The sequence below is a fragment of the Anser cygnoides genome, chromosome 2, assembly GCF_040182565.1.
Source record: "Anser cygnoides isolate HZ-2024a breed goose chromosome 2, Taihu_goose_T2T_genome, whole genome shotgun sequence".
NCBI lineage: Eukaryota > Metazoa > Chordata > Aves > Anseriformes > Anatidae > Anser > Anser cygnoides.
In genome coordinates this window covers 85,163,676-85,188,267 of record NC_089874.1, presented here as the reverse complement: position 1 = coordinate 85,188,267, position 24,592 = coordinate 85,163,676, and the positions used below count along the sequence as shown (strand labels likewise).

At 39.9% G+C, this 24,592-nt stretch overlaps 1 protein-coding gene across 2 annotated transcripts in view; it reads left to right on the top strand.

Moving 5' to 3' along the window:
• TRIO (trio Rho guanine nucleotide exchange factor) overlaps positions 1-24,592 on the top strand; it is a 248,134-nt gene that overhangs the window by 7,447 nt on the left and 216,095 nt on the right. The gene's annotated exons all lie outside the window — the stretch shown is intronic.

Below are 24,592 nucleotides of genomic sequence, written 5' to 3'. Positions count from 1 at the left end.
ACAGTCTGTGTGGCAAGAGCCTATAGACTCAGCTTTAATGATACCAAGCCCCTTCCATTCACTTGTCTGCCAAATGGATGTTCTAACGCATCTGAAACTGGAGCTGTGGATCCCAGATGCTTGTGGTTGCACAGAGGAGATGGAGATGGCCTAATTGTCTTTGGGCATTTATTTAAAAAATAGGGCTGGTTTCCATGGTTGTTGAATGGAGTCTTGTCAAAGCATTGTCAAATCTGTTTCATCACCTTACATCATTACTACTGCCATGCATAAATGGCTGTAGCAATGATTGATTTTTAAAAAACAAAGGCAAAAAAACCCTGCATATATCAAACAGGTTTTCCTAGTGTGCAGTGCTCACCTGTGCATCTTGCTGCTACTTTGAATGTGGTGTTTGTAACCTGTACCTTAGTAATAATGATTTCAATTCTTCAGTGTTTTATAGTGCTGCTTTTTTTTTTTTTTTCTTCCCCATAAGAGGACCTCTGCAGAGCGGTGAGAAAATTCCTTAGCAGTATTGTGGATGGTTAGGAAGCAAGATTTAAATGATCAGAAGAAAACTGTAGGTCTCCAGCAGTTGAAATATGCCAGTGGATTGCTTTGTCTGGTATGATTTATGTGGAAGTGTTTCAACAGGGTGCACAGATAATTCGTTCCTACAAATCTGTGTAGGAGTCTAGTTAGTATTACCAACTTACGCAACAGTCAAAATGTGAGGCTCAGATTCAGGAAGGTTTGTTTAACTAATTTGCCTGGGAATAAATATATAGATAAGTGTATGTGTGTGTATGCTGGCAAACAGAATGTTCTGTGTGGCTTGAAAACCGAGTTTGTTCGATGAATCTTAACAAAAAGTTGGGGGAAGTATTCTGGGCAGTAGGCACCTAACAGCACTGTTGTGACTAATAGTGCTGTGTTCTGGTCTGCCGTGAAAATAGCCAAAGTTTAATTATTCATGTTTCCTTGCTGTCTTAGTACGTATATGAGCAATAGTAGTCATTCTGAAGGTGTCTGCAGACTGTGTGAACAACTAACAGTGCTTTCTGTAGTTAGCTTCATGCACCAGTGTTTAGCAATTGGAGAGTGAGGGTCTGGGGTTGTGGTGAAAAGAGATTTCATAAGTGCTGGAAATAAACAGAGAAGTACACTATCACCAGTTAAGGCTCACAAGTAAGTGTTAAATACCTATTTGTTTTTATATAGTCCATACCTCACTTCTTGTTTAAAAGAGCAAATTAAAACAAAAAAATAAAATAAATTTTGTAAGAAATTCTTGCATTGTTGTGCATCAGTGAAACCTGCAGCCTTTTGAGATAGTCTTTCAAGGCATTTGGTCAAGGTTTTTCTCTAAGCTTTGTGATTGTCACATAGCTGGTGAATAACTTTGAGGCCATCAAACAACAAGAGATATTATTGCTGAGATTTCTTGAAAAAAATAACTGTCAAACATTGAAGTCTTGGGGACTGCTTGTTTTCAGAGCCAAAGCAGATGTTAAATTTTTGGATGAAATGGGGTAACGTGTCTTAAAATTTGGCTGAGACAATAAAGGGAGGATACGTAAGAACAGCAGGAGAATACATCAAGAACATCCTGAGAAGTGAGTTAGAATAAATGGAGAGTTTAAATACTAGGCATTATTTAGCTAGCCTCTTACACTACACAATGTGCTTTGCTGTAGCCATTGTGTAGACTTGGCTGTACAGTACAGGATAGAATTTTTTAGTGGAGCGTTAAGGTTGTAAGACCTTTGCTTTCCAAATGTTTTTCATGCTACTAACTTCTGGACATGTTAGGTTATGCAGCATTGGAAGCAAAGATGATATCATTTTCTGAGAACGTAAAAATGTTCCGCCCTCTTCTAAAAAATTTGGGTTAAGGTTGAAATGTTTTTGCTTTTTCTAATTCTTCTGGAATTGGAGAAATGGTTATCTGCAGTTGAAAGCACAGGAAAAAATGTAGAAGGCTTCAGCAAAGCAAGGTGAATCAATGTAAGTTGACTGTGGATGGTCGTATTCGATGCCAAAGCTGATCAAACTTTAGACATCAAACCCCACCCTTTTGAAGCCTCCCTCTGTTATTATACAGAAATAAAATAGGATATGGTGTCTCTGCTACAGAAAATGAACAACCATGATGGTCATTTTTGGAAAAAATCCAGCCTTCATATCTGACCTTTTATCCCTAATTTCATTTATTTATCTATTTTATTGATGTCAGGTAGCAAGTCCGCTTTAGTTGCAATTGCATGTCAGGGTGGCCCTAAAACCATGGAAATGGGACGGTTACAGCATTAGCTTATGCTCTTCTTTGCACCCCTTAAAGTCACATTTTGTATGCCTTGAGTAGCTGTTTTCTGCAGTTAAGGATAGTTGTTAGACTTCGACTTGTTGTGGCCTGCAAAGCTCAGAGAGGAAATCAGTGCTGTGCGTTGCTTAACTGACAGGGTTTCTAGTGAGCTGGGCTTCTGTAAGGACAACAAAGGCAAGCCAAACTCAAATCCATTAGGACAGTGACACCTTTTCAGATGGAAAGACCAAGTGAGCCGTAATCGCTTATCTAGTATAGTAACTTGCTGGTTGGCTTCTTGATGCTTCAGTAAAATATATATATATATATATATTATACATATATATGTATGTATAAAAAGACATCAGCTTCTCCAAATTTAGCTTTCCAAAGAAAAACAAGAACACTCACCCGACTGAATTTCTTGTCTTGGTGGCTTAGCAAAAAGTAAAAATCCTGAACTTCATTTCTGTTCCCATTATGGGAAAATTCTACTGCTTGTCTATTGAATTACCAAGTCAGCAGAGCTAAGGCTAGCCTGCTTATAAGAAAGTGATAAAATATGGTTTGGCTCGTGGTGATCCTTGCAGAGGATAGCCCTGACGTGCTGCTGTCTGTTGGTGCAGAAAGAGCAGTATCATTTGTTGTATGCTGCGAAGGCTGCAGTCAGATTTGCCTGTCCTTAACTCGGAATAAGGGTGCAACTCGTCCAACAATAACCACTTGGCGTGTGTGTTAACTTTTTTTTTTTTTTTTTTTAAAGCTTGGAATCAGATGCATCCTTCCCTAGCCAAAGGGAAACATTTGAGAAGCTGTGACGCATTTACACAGATGAAGGAAGGAAATGTCCAAAAGAGTCAAAAGCTAAATATAGATCAGTTTACTGAGTTGAACTCTGGGTGGGAATTGAAGAACTAAATATAAATCCAAATTTGTACCTTTGTAACTTACATAACAAAGTAGTATAACCCTTTTCTGGTTTTTCATTTGTAAAACTTTATAGTGGACAACTTCGGGTAAAGAATTGTGTCAAGCCTTGTGAGAGCGCTTTCCAGGTGCCTTAAATACAAGACAGCACTGAAAAGTCTAATAATTTCTTGATTATTTCTATAGCCCAGTTTAATTCTCTGGAAAAGTGGATTGTGGATTTTTACTGTGTGGGTTTTTGTTGTTTTTTTAGCTCCGCTGTGGAAATTATATTTCCTGAGTTGGACAGTGAGAGTGAGTGCACCCTCAGCAAATTTGCTTATGACACCAAGCTGTGTGGTTCAGTCGACGCGCTGGAGGGAAGGAATGCCATCCAGAGGGACATGGATGGGCTTGAGAGGTGGGCCTGTGCGAACCTCATGAAGTGCGACAAGGCCAAGTATGAAGTCCTGCGCCTCAGCCAGGACAATCCCAAACACACATACAGGCTAGGAGGAGAGTGGATTGAGAGCAGCGTTGAGGGGAAGAACCTGGGGGTGTTGGTGGATGAGAAGCTTGATATGAGCTGGCAATGTGTGCTTGCAGCCCAGAAAGCCAACTATATTCTGTGTGCATCAAATCAGCAGGGTGAGGGAGGTGATTGCCCCCCTCTGCTCTGCTCTTGTGAGACCCCACCTGGAGCACTGTGTTCAGCTCTGGGGCCCTCAGCACGAGGACATGGACCTGTTGGAGTGAGTCCAGAGGAGGGCCACGGGGATGATCAAATGGCTGGAGATGAGCTGAGGGAGTTGGGTTTGTTCAGCCTGGAGAAGAGAAGGCTCCAGGGAGATCTTCCAGTACCTAAAGGGGGCCTACAAGAAAGCTGGAGAAGGACTTTTTATCAGGGAGCATAGTGATAGGACAAGGAATTATGTTTTTAAACTAAGATGGTAGATTTAGATTAGATGTAAGGAAGAAGCTCTTTACCCAGAGGGCAGTGAGGCACCGGCACAGGCTGCCCAGAGAAGCCGTGGATGCCCCATCCCTGGAGGTGCTCAAGGCCAGGCTGGATGGGGCTTTGGGCAACCTGGTCTGGTGGGAGGTGTCCCTGCCCATGGTGCAGGGGGTTGAAATTATATGGTCTTTAAGGTCCCTTCCAGTCCAAACCATTCTATGATAACAAAGAAAAGAGAGTTGTGGTAACCCAGGCATTTAAGATACGATTTTTCAGTTGTGTAGGAATCTCTAGAAGGTTTGCCTTCTGTTCTGCCACAAACCTTGGTTTGGAAGCTATCAAGTCTTCTCTGAGGTTAAGGAAAAATCAGCATGTTCAGGGTGCTTAAAATTTATGTATTGGAAGAGAGTATTGGAAAAAAAATCTTCATATACAAAGAGCAATCTAAATTACTTTCTTTAAATGACCACAGAAGTGCCATCAAAGTCAAGATAAGTTGTCTTTCTTTCTGGAGCAGTGCTTCGTTTTTGGGGGGGACAGGTACTTTGCTGGTAAAGCAAGTGTTACTCTATTTGTAAACATAACTAATAGTAAATGCAATAGGAATTTATGGGTAAACATGGTAGCCCTACAGTCTAGAACTTTAAGCAGTAGCTATCTCCACTCCCTCCTGCCTCCCCCACAGATGAGGGCTAAGGTTTTATATTTAATGTATTCTCTTTTCCTAGTATGTTGCCTGCTGAATAATGTTTACTTGACAGATGTATTAATAGTTGTGCTCTTGTTTGATTTTGTTTGGTTTTCCAGAGGAGCTTAAGAATGTTTTTTCAAGGTTGTTTTGAACAAATTTTGCTGTCTTTGATAACTATAATAGTGTCTGTTCCAAGCAGCAATTTATCTGTTAAAGCAATAAACAGTTTGTAGAAAAATGACCTGACTACTTACAGTAGTGGTACAATATGCCAATTTGAACTTTGTCTTCATGAAGTATATTGTGATGTAGCAAAGCATTGCAACTACTGTTTTGAAAATCTCACTTTTGTAGCGTGGTGTTGAAATGGATTTGCCCATGTTGCTGTTCTTGTTGTGCTAACCGCTGTTCTGAAATTAAAGCTGTAAAAACTCTTTGAAAGACCAGTTGGTTAGCTGAGTTGCAAACTTAATGAGCGATGTTTCTGCTTGTAGGCAAGTTTATGACTTGGAACCTGTGCCAGGGCTGAACTTGCAGTTCGTGTCCACTGAGGCAACAGGACGGGGATCAAAGAACTAGAAGATACAGCTCTCCATAATGTTGCAGATGGTCTTTAGGCAGTGAAAAGGAAGCTGTAGAGTCCTGTATTTGAGTGTGGGAAGGTAAGCATGGATATACCTTGATGTTAAGGTAGAAAACTTAAGGGAGAGCCTTTGAGTTGTCTAGGCAGCCTGAGCTCCGCTCCTTTGTCTGCGTGTGCTGCAGCGTTTGTGTGTGTTGATACAGCAGACAAAAAGATCGATCTTTTTTGTGTGCGTGTGTGTTTGCTAGCAGGCAGAGTAGTATTCTAGGCTTGACTTTTTGTTCGTGCAGTGTTTTCCGGTACTTGTCATAGGAATTTCACTCCCAGTTACCTCCTGTACAAATACATTGTGTTCTGGCTTGTGTGGTAGCTACAAAACTTCAGAGGTGAGTACAGAACTGGCTGCTTTGGGTTCTCCTGGTTTAATAAGACTTTTATTAGGGCAGGAGAGATTAGAGGAAGGATAGCCATCTTTTTCCAGAGTGGCTTTTTACTGTCTTAATTGTTGTCCTCACGTGTGTGATCCCTTCTTTTGTTCCTTTTGCTCAATAAGTAAGACAGAGGTCCGACAGACAATGAGCTCAATCACTAGGCATCAGTGTTCATCTCCATAGGAGGTCCATTATGTGTACAGAGATAAGTAGGGGGTCATATGGAAAAGTGATGCATAGCAAGTGTTAAAGCATGTGTGCTGCATTGACTAATAAGGGTTGCATAGGCAGCTTTTGTGCTGCATTACCTAGTTTCTGAGTGCTTTTTTTGTGACAGCTTCTATTAAGCCTGGTCCTAGCTCAATTAAGTCATTGTTTAGGGTTTTTATTTAGGGTTTAAGTTTTTATTAAATGCCTTAGTGGATGACAGTAGATGACACTGGTTTTAGCAGACTATGCTGGATTAGTGTGTTATATCAGAGTTATTTTGGGAGTCGAAGTGCATTAATTCACTACATGATATTAAGGAGGGTGGATGTATAAGCTGCTTTCTTAAACAGAGATGTTGATTGCAGGAAAGCATCTCTTTGTACAAGCACAAGTTAAGTACTTTGCTAAGAGGCAGCATTTTATTTTATTTTTTGGACTAACAACCTGAATACACTAAACTATTAAATTTTCTAGCTTGTTCAAAAAAATCTTGGTTTGATTTGTTGAGCACCAGGTCAGTTCTGCCATGCTTGTATAAACAAGCCAAGCAAGATCTAAAAAACTGTCAAACGTTAAGAAGGAAAAAGGAACCAAATGCTACGTTATGCTTGCATAAGCTTATACGTAGTTAAGATCTCAAAAGACATAAACTGTGTTGAGATGAGGGAAAACTTCCACTGCGTTATACGCTAGGCTTCATGTGCAAAACCCCTCCCTTAAGCACAAATAGCACTGAAGGGCTTAAGTGGATATACATGTTGATAAGTGACATAAGTTACTACGCTAGAATTTTTGCCAGCATGCAAGCAGTAAAATTCCTGCTTTAATAAGAAACTTTCTGAGCTGTCATGTAACTTCTGAAGAAAGGACCCGATTGCAGAAGAAGGGATGCCTCCCGTTGGGATAGAAAAGAATTATGTTGCTGTGCAAAAGCCATGTAACTCTTGTCTGGTGAAACAGAAATGGGCTGAATATGTAAAATAACTGCTGCTTCATAGTAAGCTATATATAGTACAGCATTTAAATGTGTTCTTTGTTGAAAAATGGCTAGGGAAATTGTTATCAGAGAGGAGATCTCTGTAGTAGCATTGCATGTCAGAGGTGACAAACATCTGGAAATGTTAGTTATAATTTCGGTATTAGTTGGTTTCAAAGTCTTTTTTCTGGATATTGGTTCTCTTAGCTTTTAAACAGCACGTAACATAAGGGCAGTATTGCCATCCACTTTAACAGCAAGCATGAGTGAATTTTGCTGGAATGGGTTGCCCAGGAAGTGGTGGGTTGCCCGTCCTTGGAGGTATTTAAGAGATGTGTGGACATGGTACTAAGGGACAAGGCTTAGTGATGAAACTCAGTAGGTCAGGTTGATGGCTGGACGTGATGATCTTCAAGGTCTTTTCCAACCTAAATATTCTTTTTGTGGTGCATTTCTCATCTAGGTGTCCACGCCTGTTGAAGCAAATATGAAGAATTAGGTCAGGATCCAAGTCAAAGTTGAGGTTTCAGTTACACTGTTGATACTGTAGAGAAAGGGAGGGAGAAATGAGCAAAACAGTTGCTCACATTAAGGAGTAATTGAGCAATTTGTATGCAGTGAGGCAGGCCTGTGGTGTGAATTGTTGGGCACCCAGTGGTTGAAGTAGACTTCCAGAGAATAAGCTCATCTGTCCTTATTTTGCTTCTGCCCAAATATGCTCAAGATTGGCACTGATGTGGGAAATAGTCTGAGAAGGCAGCAACACTTGGCTTTGGGGTGGGCTGGAGTTATAAGGTGATGAGGGATCAAAGAGAAATCTAGGAAGGTGAAGAGAGAACTGGTAGAATTCAGGGTGAGGGTCGGTTTGTTCACAAAAATACCGGAAGCCACCATGCCACCTTCCTGCTGCCAGAGCCTCTGTCTCTTGTGGCTAAGGTCTTACAGGAATACTGGAGCAGGGTTAAATGGTGTACTGATGTACACAGGCAGAGTAATAGATGCAAGGGAGCCTAAATTTTCACAGGCCATTTGACAAAAATGTACTGTTTCCCTGAAGCAAATACTGATTTCAAGGCCAAAAGGAAGGTTTTGTTGTTTTAAAACAGAGCGTGACAAGTATGAGCCTAGGCGGAAGAATGGGAGGGAGATAATGGGTACCTGCTGCAGAAAACCTGAAGTTGCTAGTGCTGTGAGGTTGTTGAGAGGACCAGCGCTTGAAAGGAATGGGGCAGTGGGTTGCCTCTTGTATGCACCATGCTGCTCACATGTTTGTATTACAGTGATAATGTGCTAAAATAAGAGAGGCAAGCTGTTAATAGGCCATGCCCTAGATAGGCCTAACATTTCTTCATACCCTGAAGAAAAGAGCGAGAACCAGGAGAGGAAAACTTTCAAAGAAGGTCTTAATTTTGTACTGTAAAGTGCAATCTCGTTGACTTAGCTCAAGAATAAGTTACTGTTAACCTGTGTTAACCTTAAAAATGACCTTTTTCCTTTATCTCTCCTACTTTCTCTCTGCCTGCCACCCTCAGCAGAGAAGTACTATTTGGGCCTTTGTGGAAAGAGCAGCTCAGTTGTTCCTGAAGTACATTGGCACAATCTTAGGTCCACAAGGACCCCGGCACACGAACAACTTTGTGATCAGTCCCCTCACTGTTGCCTCTGATTTGTCAGGAGCCCTGCAGAGGATATGTGTAAGAGGCCATACAAATCTCCGAAGCTATGTTGAACGGTATCTCTAGGTAATCATCTTGTTGTGTTCAGATGAGATTGCTAATCACATCTTTTAATTAGAGAAATGTCATAGCTGTAGGAAAATAAAGCTGTTTGAAAATGTGGGTGGTGACTGGTTGTTTTGCTGACAGTCTCCTCTGCTTCGTCAGGCAGATCTAAACCTCCTGAATTGGGAAACTTACGCTCTCTAATAAAAAGGAACTGTGACTAATTTCAGGCTGACGTCTTCTCAGGGACTTTTTCTTCTTTGTGGTCAAAAGTTCTTGTTGGTGAAGTAGCGTGGGATGTGAAACATCAATTGCCTTGAACTGAACCTATAAAGAGGCAGCTAAGTCACCTTCATTTTGATTGTTGCCTTGTACTCAAGAACGTTGAAGGAAAGGCTGACGTTGTGCGTGTAAAGATAGGTTTCTGAAAAGGGCAGTTCAAATAGCTGAAAAACTGAGGTTGAGTGAAGAAACAAGAGCTAACTCCAGTTTACTCGCTGGGCTAACAGTAATTTCCAAGTTAGCATATTCTGAGAAGTTGCTTTGACAGCAATCTTGGATCTGGTCCTGCAGTGTGCAATTAGAATTGTCATTCCCTGTGATATTTAAAATACTTATAACTGACTTCAGTTTAGCGCAGAAAGTGAGTGTGGCAGAGCTATTTTTTTCAGATAACATCTACTTCAATAGCTGCTTTCTGTGCAGATTATCTCATGTTAACAGCATTAATGTTTCTAAAATGAGAAATAGATTGGCATAAGAAATAAGCAAATCACACCCCATACGTTTTGCTCGCTGCCTTTAATTTAAGAAGCATACGTGATGGTATTATTGTCTGTCCTGCTTTTGTGCCATATTTGGTCAGGGTTCTGAGTCCATTGAAAGTATTTTGGTCTGTGTTTTAAAGATGAAATGTCACGGTACTGATTTTTATTTGAATCTGGTGGAGGAAATTGTCAGTTAGCCAAGTGTATGAAATTACTAATTGGCTGATAGCTTGAAAATGGCTCTTAATTAAGAGAATAAGTTTTATAAAGACAGCTATGTATTAATGAGCTAACTTTATTTTTTTTTTCCTTTAAAATTGGCCTTGCCAAAGGGATGGTATCCTATAATGGTAGGAGTGGAAAAAATTGTCAATGGAATAGAAGCACAGGTAGAAAGCGGCTTGTGTTCATATACACTTGAAAAAAAATAGACTGAAAAATGTTTGTAACTGAAGAACCATGCTGATAAGAAGGAACAAATGTATGAGAGCAGTAATTTATAGCAAGCAACGCACGGTTCTAAACAGGATCACAGATGCCCTTCTCGAGCCTAGCTTAACTGTAAAACCTGAAAATAAGTACTGTTGCTTCCCTTGTGCTGCTGGTAATTCTCCCTGTGAACATGCTGTGGTCTGACTTTTACGTTGTAGCTGCTTCTAAGGCTAGAAATGATTAGTCAAGTTTTGCTGATGCATGCTGTCTGATAATACTACGCTTTTTCTTTGGCTCTTTGAATATATGGGATTGCTTGCCTGTTGCCCTGCTTCTTGGTGCAGGTGTGAAAGTTGTTGGTTTGTGTTTTTTTTTTTTTTAAATTTGTTTTGTTTTTGGAAGCAAAGGTGATATACTGGACTTGATGGTCTTTAGTTACAAGGATCCTGTGGTCTGACTGGCTCCTGCGTGTCAAAGAGAGTTGAATATAGGCTATACAACTTGAATTCCTAAGGGGAAAGAGGTTGTACGTGTGTTCTTAAAGACATTTTTAGTCACCACATCTCTGCCTTTCCCTTAAGCTTTCAGAGACCTATTTGATTATAGCCTCAATTAAATTCCCGTCCTTTGATGAAGGAAGTCCTTTGCTTAATGTGTAGTTGGTATAGCTGGAACATTAGGGCATCAGTCAGGATCCAAAATTAATTGCCACTTGGGACTGCTAGTGACACTGAAGCGTTGAAAAGAACATTGTCTCTTTCAAAGGCTTTCTGAAATGGTCAACTTAGAAAACAAGGCACATCCTTATTACATTAAGGTATTGTTAGCGTTGAACCTTGCTTCTCATTTTTACTTTGTAACAACAAAGGTGAAGGCATACTTTATCTGTTGAAGACAATGCAAGTTGAGAGGGGAGAGCTGCATGCTCCTTACTTGGTGCCCTCTTGTGCTCTGTCCTCCACCAGCTCCCATGTACAGGAGGAAAAAGCCCCAAGCTGACACCAAGGGAGGAGAGCATCTCACTCCACAACCAGCAACAAATGTGTCAGCGGCAGAACAATATGGGTTCAACATCCTGTTCTTTCCTTTGTGTTTAATTCCTTCCTGTTTGAGAACATTGTCTGTAGAATATAGTTATATCAGCTTGAGCTGTAGGAACATCGTGCTTATTACCACGGTATCTATCTTAAATGATCGGTGCAGCTGTTTCAGGTCGCAAAAAAAGAGGAGCTAAGTAGGCTGTGGGGCAGCAAGTCGGTTCGGTAGCAGAGCTGTGAAAGCATATCCGATGCATGCAGAGTTAAAAGAAGGCAGGACCTGGGAGGGGCTGAAACTGTTGCCTGTGGGAGCACAGTGGTGGAGGAAGATCCAACAGCCAGGCCAAGCTGTGCTAGGTGATCTGGATCCAAGCACACAGCTGCCAGCTAAATAGTTGAGATGAATCTCAGCGAAGTAACCGAGGGGTGCTAGGAAACTCGGTGTCAACTTGCATTATATCAGCTGATACAGAAGATTAGGCTCTACATGCTTAATTAAAGGAAACGCCTAATTTTCAGTAATGCTTGAGCTAATATCCACGCACTTCTGTGACTTGAGCTTCAAAAGTAAAATTTGAGGAAGCTACTCTACATTTTCTCTCTGAGTAATTTCTGTGACTGGTATTGAACTGGTTGTGGGCAAGCAGGGAAGGGAGAGCACTGCATTTTTTCAATAATTGTATAATTAAATTCATTGATGGTAGGCCAAGAATACTAATCACAAGGGTTGGTGCTGAATCAGAAGGAATACTTTAAATGGTGCTCTGTTAAACAGAGACATAATTGCCCTCTCTTTCCCTTTCTTGGCTTATTGGATGACTGCACTGCTTGTTTCATACGTGACTTTGAGTGTGACTAGAGCTGTGAATCAGTATTTGTGAGAATTCTGCATCTGGCTTGTGCTCTGACTTCCCTTTTACGAGCTGGAGAGGCTGGTTGTGTTATTACCAACTATGCAGTGAAAATCCTCTTAAACTCTCCTTGTTATGAGTGGGTGAAAATGTTTGGCAAACACAGGAATCAATAATTGCTTATTCGCCTTGCTACTGCTATTCAAAAGCGGCACTGTCCTTTTTGTGTTTGCAGAGATAATCGATGTCTGTCCTCAAATGATAACTAACAGGGATAGATAACTTTGGGGTCTTACTTTGCAAAGTCATCCTGTAACTACATGTATTTTTGAAACTGCTCGTGCTTCCCCTCCTGATCTTTTGTCAGCTGCAGCAGATCTTGCATCAAAATTGTAATAGCTTCTTTGCAGTCAGAAAAACTTGATGGTTATTTTAGTTCAAGTTATTCACTGGTTTGCCATGCTGCTGAAATGCCTGGAGCTCTGTGCATCACAAAAAGAATAAGTAAACTGAGTTAAAGCTCCTAAAAGGGAAATAAACACTTGTCTCAGTCTGAGGAAGAGCACTGTGTGTAACTTGACCTGGTAAGTTTTCATAAAGAAGAGACTGGCTTTTTAATGGCCTAGTCTAACATGTCCATTTTGTTCTACTGTTGCCAGCTGAAATTGAAAATTAAAATGAGGGAAAAATACCTTCATGATTACAGTTTTCCCTTGGGAACTATTTCATTTGTGGCTTTCTCAGAAGAGAGATTGTGGCTTCCTTTCTATTTCTGTGGCATGAAAATTCAGATTTGTGTAGCCTGTTTCTAAAGTTAAGCAAATTCTAGATGCCAGCCATGGAAGATATAAACAACTTCCAGGTGTCTGCAATTTGAGGAAGTCCCTAGCTGAATCAGATTGCCATCTTGATGTGACCTTTGCCAAAAATAACTGTAGTAGTACGTGCACAAAGTGCCTGTGTGCTGTAGTAAGAAGACAACAAAAACAATCTGTTTTAATGCACAAGATCTGTTTGCTTTTTTAGAATTGTGTTTCTGTAGTGGAGAGGCAAGCTTCTGAAACTGTCTGCTTTACTTTGATGATACTCTGGTCAGTAGCATCTTACTCCATCGGAGGACTGCAAGATAGACTGTAGGTGTTCATATGGCTCCGAATCAGTAGGGCTCACTGTGCAGCTTGCTTTATTCCAGCACTTGGCTTCTTGATCCACTGAAAAACTATTTTACTTTTGGTACCATAACTTACACCAACTAACAAACAGGATTCCTTTCAGATAAAAGATAGCACAATTCAAGCTTCGAACTGCATTGTTCCATAGATCAGATCTACCATAGATGCAATATCTGTATCTGTCCAAACCTTGAAGTATAGGCAGATTGTATCTCAGTGGTATAATATAATGGAAAAGATGTTTCTTCAGTGTACAAAAGTTAGGGTAAAAAGGATTACTTTCCCCTGCATTCTGTAGGCCTGGTACTGCATACAGTCTGATTGGGTGTCTAGAGCCTTTAATGGCTGTTTTTCATTAGCATTTTAGTTCAGATCAAAGTGTGCTTTTGAAGTGCATCTCATGATTGTCCCATTTTATAGTTATTTGCTCTCTATTGTGGAGCACTGGAGGTGCACAAACAAGGTTCCTTTCAGATAAAATTAAGCTGAAAGACATGCTCTCTTTACAAATAGATATCAAGTGAACACAACCAGAAAACAAGTAGTCTGAAGTAAAACCTCCTGCAAAACATGAGTCCTCAGCACCAAGATTTTGCTGTACTGACCTTTTTCTGTTGTGCTGCACGACAAGCTAATGAAGACTCAGCCAAAGAGGGCCAGCAGGTTACGTCCTGAAACTGAGCAGATGTTCAAATGAAATAACAAAGACTTTTTAGTGGCAGAGAATCTTACTCACATTTACTGTGAGAATTGAGTGATCCCTCTAAAGGAGTGCATCGTGCTTCAGATTAAGGGCAGCCAACCTTTCTGGGTATCCAAATATCTTGGGACTGTAAGGACTTGGAATGCTGAAGGAAGGGAAGAGGTGGCTGCTCAATTTACAGGTAAGAGATGAGGGACATGGTGCTGCATGGGGCACAGCCACTGTTGCAGTTATACCCACTTCTGTAGTGAGACATTTTGATTACCTGTAAGCACCATCCCAGGGCAGGTCCTAGTTTTGACTGGGACCTGTGCTTCAAGTTGTGAAGAGCTCTGTGTGTATAAAAGGCACGAGTTGCTCACTAATGCTCTAGAGAAGGATAGACATTCAAGGTTCCTCTCTACCCTATGTGACTAGATCTCTTCTTCATCCACACATTCGGTCTTAGAGAAAACATGGTGGAGGCATGAATGAGAAGAGAGCTATACACTTCCCACTCCTGTGTTTATTGAAAATGTCAAAACGTTTCTCTGTAGAGCTGCTCAAAGTCAAGCAGCAATTGAAACCCTGTAGGAAGAAGACAACCAGAAGCAGGCATGTGAATTGACTCTCCAATGCAGATATGCTGGAGAAGTTTAGTAACTAAATTGTCTCCAATAGTTGAGTTCTGCTCATACCTTTTTTTCTTTTTTTTTTTTTAAAAAAAAAAGGCATTAAAAATTATTGTAGAATTCATTACCACCTGTGAAATATTTTTGGAACAGGCTGGAGAAGTATGACTGCCCAAAGGATAACGTTATTTAGAAGGTAGTTCTTTTCATTATGCCCATTCTGATTGGCATAAACTGTTAGCTCTCCAAATACTTAGATAAATTTTGGAATTGTGTTATTAATTAACCTGGCATCAATATAGGACTTGGTGCTTGAATAGGCTTGCTGTGTTAGCTGGACTTGAATTCTTTTCCCCATCTGCCAGAGTTTACATCTCCGTAGTAGAGTTACCTGAGTATGTTCTCAAGTCTCAGCTGTTTGATTGCAGCTTCGTTGTAGCTCAGTTCAAATGTCACAGGGGTATGGGCTTGCAAGGTTGCGCTTCAGAGGAGGTGCCAGCACTCCCATTTGTCTTCTCTGTGGGTGTTTTCTGGAACATGAGGATGTCAGGATAACTCCAGAAGAGAAGAGCTGTAAGCAACATTGATCAATTCTGATTAAAAATCCTGGTGTGGAGCACTTAATGGATATGTGCTAAAGGGCTTAGTGAAGGTCACTGCTGGCAGATAGGATTTGCTGAGATCCAGGCTCTTCAGGGGTTGCTGCCAACTTCAAAAACTTCAAGGCCTCAAATCTCTTGGCTGCTGAACTTGTTCACATTGCCTAGGAAGGGGTGACAGGAGACTAGAGTGAAAATTTGGATTCCCCGAGACCTGCTGTGAGTTCATTTTCATTTGTGAATTTTTCTGGAGAGAAGGTGCGGGACAGGCATGCACCTTATTTTTTAATCTATCAGGAGTTGTAAGTTAACACTCTATCACAATGAAATGAAATTAACTTTAAAACAAGTTTTTGCCTATCCTGAAGTTTGGAAGTGATGACTCTAAACAGCTCCTCTAGATTCTGAGCTCCAGGTGTAAGTTTTATACTTAGTTATAAAGTAGAAAGACTCTGACAGTTTTTCAAATTCAACACTAAGTCTTTGACGCTGTCAGTGAAATTGCCCAGTCAGAGTGATGTACATTCTTGGCAATACATTTGCGTCTTTAAAAATTATTTGTAATATGTATCTTGCTACCTTCTGTTTAGTACCTTAATATTGTCATTTTTGCTGGAGGATGATGCAAACCTTGTTCCTCTAGCAATTCTTTCGGTGCCTGTATGTTGATGCATCAACAGCCAGCCACCATCTGTTTCCTCCTGGACTTTAACCCTAACTTTGTGAGATGTAAGCAGATTTGGATGTACAGCTTCATTTCTTGAGAGGGAGGTTAAAATAATGGTGTGACTTAGTGGGTAGTTGATAAATACTTGTATTAATAGACTTAGTTTGAAACTTGGATAAGTGAGTGTAACTAAAGAACATTTAAGAAAAGAACAATATGTTTAAGATGGCTGTGTTACAAATGGTCTTGTGGCATGAAAATGGTGGTGGTGTTTTGTTGTTTTTTCTTTCATCCCAGAGTCAGAGGTGTGAAGAGAAATCTTGTGTTTGGAAATAATTCAGACTGCCTTTGCTTTCTTTGGTTGCATTCACAGCTTGCTGTTGGTTTCATAAACCTGTTTGTAGAACTTAGCTTTGACTTTGTTGTCTAATGGCACAGTTACAATTTGGGCTGACAGGGAACTTCAGTGAACTATTCCCTTCTCAGGGAAAAGAAAATGCTGTGACTGGAAGTCTGCCTGTAACCCCTCAGTGAAAGGGGCTTGTATAGATAAGCCTGCCTGATTCTTCCAGGAGAGAATAGACCTTCACTCATTCTCTTACTTCACCTCTTCGTTCAGACACAGTGCAACGATTTTTCTAAAGCTTGCTTAGATATTAAAGAAATCTGTGGACAGAAAAGGGTAGGTACTTCAGGCTGCAGTATATTTTAGCTTTCTTGTGCAGCTAGCTCCCAGTGCTCCAAACTCCAGTGCATCTTTTTCTCCTCTGGTGGGTAAGCAGTTGTAGTCATTTGCGTGGCTCTGCTAATAGACCATTTGTAAAATCGAAATCATCAAGCATGATTGAAAACATTCCCTACAGAGTCAGAATTGCCATGTTTGGAGTTGTGTTTATGAAGAGAAGAGAAGAGGGAGTATTTATGGGATGTTTTTCCTTCCCTCCTACAGCCCACTCGACCATTCCGTTTTGCAGTCAGTGCTACAAGGGCAGAAAGTCCCTTGGTGACAGAGCTGCCGAATTCTGCAGATGTGCATGTCAATACCAAGGAGGAGATCTCAGCAGAGGTTTTACTCAAGTATGCAGGGCTCTGGTGGGAACGTCAGCTTTGGTTCATGTAAATTCTGCCTGTCCCCCAGTGTAAGCTCTCTTGTAGGTTTCCAAGAACTGAGTGCTGAGCCTCTCAAAAGTATCGCTTATCCCCAGTCACTTACTTGACTGATAGATTCAAATGGAGAAAAGACCAAACGTTGTTTTGATATTAACGATGAGTACTTGATTGAGAGGAGCTGCTGTTCCACTAACTTGAGTAATGTAACATAGATGTGTCTTCCAGGTAATAGTAAAATGACTAAAGCACTCTTTGGTCACCTTCCATTTTAGATGATAAATGGCAGATGAGAGTTATCACAGAATGCTACTTACTCATGTTATAATATATGGTATCCCAGTGGGTGCTGTTAAGTTATGAAACTTGTTATTAGTGGCTGAAACTCCAGTTTGTAAATTTCTGTGAGATGTCTTTAGGCTACAGGAATTCGAGGAACTATCATGCCTCTGGGTCAAGCCAAATGTGCACCTGTGCCATTATCCTACCTCCACTGGTGGCCAAAACAGCTGCCTAGGAAAGGAATGCTCCACAGGGTTAAGGTAAACCTCTGTGGTGCTTCCCTCAGCGTCCAGCTGGATTTTCCAAAGACAAATGATATTTCTGTATTTTCAAAGACCTGTGGAGATTATTATCTATTAGCTTGTTCAGTGCCCCCTTGGGATTATGTACACTTTTATGTCTTTAAAATCGAGTGGTAGAGTTTCATAGCTTTTACTACACGTTGTGTGAGGAGCCGCATCCTTATTGTGAAACCTGCTACCACCTAGTTTTGTTTGATAGATCCATCTTGTGTGTTGGAAGAGTTGGCACACGATTAAGTACAGTTAATTTGCCTTGTTCAGGTCACTGATGGTTTTGTCAAACCCTTCTCATGTTTCCCAGTTTTCCATTCCAAAGAGTCTTACTCTATCCATTTGTGTGTGTGTGTATAAGACTCATTTTAATTATCCTGGTTGGTCTTTGCTGAACTTTCCTTCATTTTTGTATCTTGTTTGAGAAGGTGGAACTAGATTGTATTGAAAACGTGAGCACACAGCTGTGTAATGTTGTTTTTAGTGTTCTCTCTTCCTTTGCCACTAATTCTGAGCATATGATCATCTTCCTTTCTTTCTTTTTTTGTTTCTTTTTTTCCCTGTTTGCATGCTTTTACTTTCATCTACATTGAGCATATCTTTGATCGTATAAGATGATTAAAATACTTAGTTAACTTGTAAATTAAGCTGAGGTGGTCACCAAATCAGAGCCAATGTAGTTTGGGCATTAGGCGCTGAGTTAAACTACATCCCCAAGTAAGAGACGTTCTGTACTTATAAGCCATTTGTTGTGAATGTAACTGAAAGTGTTAGTGACCTTGGATTGCCTGATAACAGGAAGCAAGACGCAGGTCTAAGAAAATCTTGAAATTAGTTTTTAATCTTTAAAAAAGTAAGGTAGTTTATTTCTAGTCTCTTCAAATCCTGTCTCTCATAGCTGTTAACTCCTGTTTGAAGTAACCGACCTTGGAAACTTTCAGTATTCAGGTATATTCTTTTTTGTTTGCAGAGGGTTGGGATGGCTTCTCATCCCTTTTGCACAACGGCTGTAATATCATTGCCTTGTTTAATGTGTCATTTCAGTGTTTGTACGCTGTTGCATCTGTTGGGGTTTATGAACATGACGGTGATGCTATTAGAGAATATAGAAACAAAGGGATCTCTGTACTCTTCTAAGGTAATGTTTAATTGTAAAATAAGCTGATTAGTTCACTGTAAGGAAAAAACTGATATAATCTTCTATACAAAGACAGCTGTTGTAGTTTAACTTCATTTAGACCAATGCTATCCCAATTTTCTTTCTGTTTGGAAATAGGGTGAAGTGAAACTCACGCCTAGTGGTTTATGTGTGTGGCAGTGCTATTAGTGATGTTTAAATGGTTCTTGGGACTGGGCTTGATATTTAAGCTCTGATACTAGTACTCAGTTCTGAAATCCTTGCATATGGCCTCAGCTTCCAGAAGGATGTACTGTGAAATCGTACTGTACCTACTACTCATAGTAGTGCATGAGGTAAACCGATTGCTGAGACTGAATGGAGTTTGTTGTTTGTTTGTTTTTTGTGTGAGTACTGACACGTATATATGTAAATACATCTAAATACACGGTCATCTTTGAGGAATGGAAGAATGTAGGAGTGGCTGGCCTAATGAAGGGCAAGCTTTGAACTTGCAAGATTTTTCCATTTTATTTTATTTTATTTTCCTCCAAGTGAGTTAACTCTTTGGAGTTTGGATAGTAAACTTGGCTTAGGGAAACGTTTTCCTCCTTTGGCGAAGCACATCACATCAGTGCCCATGAAAGGTGGGGAGAGTGTTTTGTGTGAATGAAAGAAATAAATGAAAGGAATAAAGCAATGCTGGCCATTCTCCAATAGCTACACCTAGTTGTAAAACTGCTCCAAAGAGTTGATGTTACACACAAAACATGATGAACTTTTTAAATTAAATTGATATGGTACAGACTTTAAAAATAGATTTCTTCCCAAGGATTAATATGATGAGATCATATAATATTAGGTGTTACACTGTGTGTATTATTCACCTGAGATAATACTTTTTTCTACAAAAGTTGAATTAACTCACTTTTATTTGTTGTAAATGCCAAGTTCCTTAAATAACAATAGGTATATTTTATGACTATTTCATAATCATAATGATAATATGATTTGTGATAATAAGCAGTAAATATAATAAGCTTGTAATGACAAAGCTTACTATAAATGTTCTTAAAATACAAGGAGTGATAATAGAGAAGCAAAGGCGGGTATAATCTTGTAGTCTGCTCAAACTACCATATACTTTAGACAGTGTTACCTATGTTCAGTGTAGTCCTGCTAAATTAATTGTGGAGCTTAATGATGAATGAGAATACCAATGAATTGAGTTTCAATAATCTGTAGGCTGTTTCTCTTATATAGAGGAGAAGCCAAGAAATCTCTTACAAATTCTCATCCAAATCCATTTTTTTTAACTATACCACCTGTATTTGGTGATAAAATGACAGTGCTTGATTAGCTGCAGATACTTAAAATTCAAAGAGAAGTTTGCTGTCTATTTTTAGTCAAGTACGTCACTAGCTTTGGAAAATGCTGTCTAAATGTACAATACAAAGCAAATGAGGAAAAAACACTTGTAAAATGTAAAATGGAAATAACTTCTATTTAAATTTCTTTTTGGGGGGGGGCCCTTTTCACAGGAAATTCAGTGGACAGGATATATGATATTCCTGGATTAAGAAGTTGTAAAAGAACTTGGAATGCATGGATAAAATTATTACCACAGGTTTATACTTAGATTTTTTTTTTCTGGATGTAGAACAAAATCACTTGTACTTTATGTGGAATTAGCTTGCTCCTTCTACTTTTCCATACTTGTTCACAAGGAACTTTGAGAAGTCCATTATTATACTTAATCATGCTGTGTTTCTCATAAAAAGAAGCTTAATGCCAGGGCTACTGTTCTGGTTGCAAAGGAGTATTTTTGATTAAGCTTGACTATGAATACATATAATTAGAGATGTCATCTCTTTGGTCTGTGGAGATTGGGAAAGCTGCTGATTATGTAAATGAGTTGTAAAGGCACAGGTTAGATGAGTTAGCTCTTACTGGGGTTGTGGTTTAATTCTCTTGATGCAGCTTTTCTGAGGAAATACTTGTTGCTGATACCAGCTGGACTAAAGCATTCCTCCTAGTAGTAGCATCCTTGAAAAACTTGTTCATGTCCCCTGCTGAAATGTGTATGTACCCAAACAGAAGACTTTCATCTCAGTGAAGTAGTTACAGCCTGAATGTAAAGTAGGTAAGAAACATTAGTTAGCACAGTTTATAAAGGGGTCTGTTTTATTTATTTTAATCAGTTACTTCCAGTTAGTGATAATATTTATAGCTAGGTTGGAATTAGTAAAGTTAAGCTCCATATTATTTTGTTTTACATCCCCTTGCTGAAGTTTTTCTAAGAAGGGGTTTAACTAATTAGATATGTCAAACAGCTCAAAGTAGTGCAAGTGGGGAAGTGCCTGGCAAGAACAAATAGTAACAAGTCTTCTAATTAAATGCTTTTAAAGTGAGAGAGTGGTTTCCAGGCCTTGCAGTGTGAAGGTGCTTTTTAAGCAGTATTACAATTGCTCATGTGAGTCACAGCAGTACATAACTTACTTGGTTTTGTTTGTTTGTTTTTCCTTCCAGTTTGCCCTATTGTTTGGGGTGAGGAGTTGATAACTTTTTTTCTTTTACTACAATAAAAGGTAGAGAGGAGGATGTTCCTCCTCATACTAAGACAGGTGTTAGAAAGGACTCAAGAGCGTAAGTGATGAGTAAAAGCTTGGTATGTGTGTAGTTTAACCTAAACTGTTGTTCTGGTTGTTTCAGTAGCAGCAGTACTGATTAAGTCTATCTTAACAGCATGCTGACATCATCTCAAGCATTAATTAAACTCGTTAGTTGCCCCTAACTGTACTCCATGAAAATGTAAGCGCCCTTGTTTAAATATTAAATTTTAAATACCAAATGAAATTAGTCCTTTGCTGGCATGGTTGGGTACTCACCAGAGGCAACAGGCAATCCTTTCATGATATATTGGTTAGTTGTAATTGTTGAAATCAAGTTGAGTAACTGAAATGTCATTATTGATCAGGTGCAATGCGTGTAGACCAATTTGAATGCTATTTAATTAGAATAATGTCTGTACTGTCTTTAAAGCACTGTCTATTAAAGGGAAGTGTCTTAAATGCGTGTGTACCATGTGTCCCGGCAAGCACTCCTCAAGGGACAGGAGGAGAGGGTATATACGCATCTTACGTTGTGTAGGCTGAGGAGAGCAGGAGAGTAGTAGAGCTCACAGAGCAGGTGGGGAGGTTGGACACTTCAATGAAGTGAGCTAAACCTTCCACTTTTAAATGCCTAATCATGATTTTTGATGTTATCAGCCTTAAAGTTGAGATGTCAAAGGAACAACAGTGGCATCTCATAGCAGCAGCAGCAGTCACTGCATACGGAGCAGAGTGCGAGGCCTGCGAGGTCCTGGGGGTGTCCATGGCCAGGGAGCAGCTCAAAAAGGGACCGGGCGGTGCTGGGTGGCTGCAGGCACAACACAAGCCAGCAGTGTGTCCTGGCAGCCAAGGGACAAAGCGTATTTTGGGTGCATTAAACACAGCCAGTGGGTTAAAAGAGGTGATTCTCCTGCTGTGTTTAGCCTTGGTGTGGCCTCACCTTGAATATTGTGTGCAGTTCTGGGCTTCGCAATATGGAAAGCATGTTAAGGTCCTTGAAAGTGTCCAGAGGAGGGCAAAAACCTTCATAAAAGGGCAGGAAGGCATGTCCTGTGAGGAGAGGCTGAGGACACTTGGGTTGTCTCATCCAGAGAAGAGGAGGCTGAGAGGTGACCCCATGGCTCTCTGCAGCTCCGTGAGGAGGGAAGCGCAGAGGGAGGCGCCGGTCTCTGCTCCTGGTCACTGATGGCAGGACGGGAACCCCACAAAGCTGCGCCAGGGGAGGGTCAGGCTGGACATCAGGAAAATATCTTTACCATGAGGGTGGTCAAGCTCTGGCACAGGCTTCCTAGCGAGGTGGTTGATGCCCTGTGCCTGTCAAGGTTCAAGAGGTTTTTGGACAGTGCCCTCAATAACATGTTTTAACTTCTGGTTAGCCCTGAAGAGGTCCAGCAGTTGGGCTTTGACCTTTGTGGGTCCCTTCCAATTGAACTGAACTGTTCTGTTGTATTGTTTATTTAAATGGTAGATACCCAAAAAGGGGAGGAAAAGCAAAAAAACCCTAGAGTGGAAAAGCGGAGCTGTGGAATTGAATACCTTCGTGCTCAGTTATGTGAAAGACTTTTCACTTGGAAATTGCATGGGAATCCTAAAGGCTTGCAAGAGATAAGCTTGGGTAAGGGCTTCTGTTTGTTCTTGCTAACAAGTGATGGCCTAATGATTCTCAGAATCAAGAAGTGGTGGTGGTGGTTTTTTAATCTGTTACTAAGCGTGCTGTGTTACAATGTGATACCTCTTGAATTTGGTCTATGCAATTGAATTTTGCTTTAATCAGAATATTCTAAACCAGCTTTACCACCGCTTGTTATATCAGTCTGCATTGGTTTGCATCTTGTGGTGCAAGTTTGTTGTAGCTTTGTCACGCTTCTTAAAAAAAAGGCAGCAGGAGTTTGAGTTGTGTTGTATGTCCTGGAATTATGAACTTGCCTTTTTTTCCTGCTCCCAGATGTGAAAAAGTAGGGCACCCTTAGTTCTTGTCCTTGATCTGCTGCTTAGGATGTTAGCAGTGGATGTAATATTTGACTGTATTAATTGCACAGTGGCTTAGTGCAGCCTGTCTAGCAATAGCGCTGCTACAGCCAGCACACAAATAACACTGCTGAGTGGATAAGTTCTCGTTTAATGGCAGTGACTTAATCCCCTCTCCTAGTTTGCTCTAGGGCTTGGGTTTACAGCAAAAAATGCTTATTGTTTCAAACATTTGTAGTTGGAACATATGCTGCTCCTACTAACAGCAAACTCAAAAAGTGTTTTGTAATGACATTTTAAAAAGCATTTGATAATGTCAGTGTTTTGAAAATTAGAAATTGTTTCTAATACTGGTAAGATACTTTATAGTTATACAAGCTAATAAAATTATTGCCTAAGCCTGAAGAATCAAAACACAGAAATGATTTTGAAGCACACAAGAAAAATTGTATTTAAGTCCAAAAAAAAAGAAAAAAAATACTTTCTAATTATTTCATCTTGTTCAAGAAGTTGTATGCTGGTGTGGCCTGGCTAAAATATGTATTCTACTAAGAAGCTTATGTATACTTAACACAAATAAAAAGCAAACTGTCCGTAACTAAGAACTGTAGTACACTGATGGTAAGTATGTGTTTCAATTACTTACCCAAAGATTGAGTTTTAAGACACTGTATGAAAAATGAAAATTATGTAAAAACACCCAACTAGATGTTTTGGACTGCAAGCTAGGTTAATCCTTAGTGATTTCATATGTAATAGTGGAAGCACCAGCAACCAGCAAGTGATGCATAGTGGCTGTGTGATTTGGCTGCCAAGTAGTCCTAACAGTTAGTTTTCAGCACCTGCTACTTCATTGTGTTGTTTGGAATATATCTGAGTTAAGGAAATAAAGCAAATAATACCACAGGATAAGCACAGGTAACAGTGATACGGACTTAGTAAGTGCTTTGGCTACAGGAGTGCTATAGCTGAGTGAAGTAGCAATTCTTTACCGTTGGAAGTGAAAAAATGAATACTTACATGAAAAGAGAGATGAAAGAAAGCCATTTCCTGACTCGATGTTAAAATTTAAGGGGCAAATTCTTAAGCAGAATTGCATCTGTGTTGTTTCAGACTTGATCGGTTGCCCAAGTGCCTTTGGGATTAAATAAAAGCAGGTGGGAATTATTGTTTGTTATTGTTATAGGGTTTGCTGTTAATTTGAGACACTTGAAAGTCAACCCTAAAAACAGGATACACTTAGAAAATACTGCAGTGTGTCTTCGTCTTGAAACTGAATAATTTTGAATCAAAATTATGGTTAAATACTGCACCAGGGATACTAGTTTGTGATGGCCCCCCAGAAAATAGCAAAGTTAAAATCTTCAGTTTTAGTTAATACTCAAAATTTAGACTTACTGAAGGTAGGTGATTCACTTAAAGTGCAGAATGAGGGCTTATTTGCATCACTGAAAAATGCACAGATTTTGAACTCTGTGCACTTGTTTTCCATTAGCAAGCTTAATGATCACAGTACTAAAATACTGCTGAGTAAAGTTTTAAAACCTCTGAGTGCTTCAGTCTAATGGCTCTGAAAAAAAGTAAGTCTGCAGAATTTCTGTAGAAACTAATCTT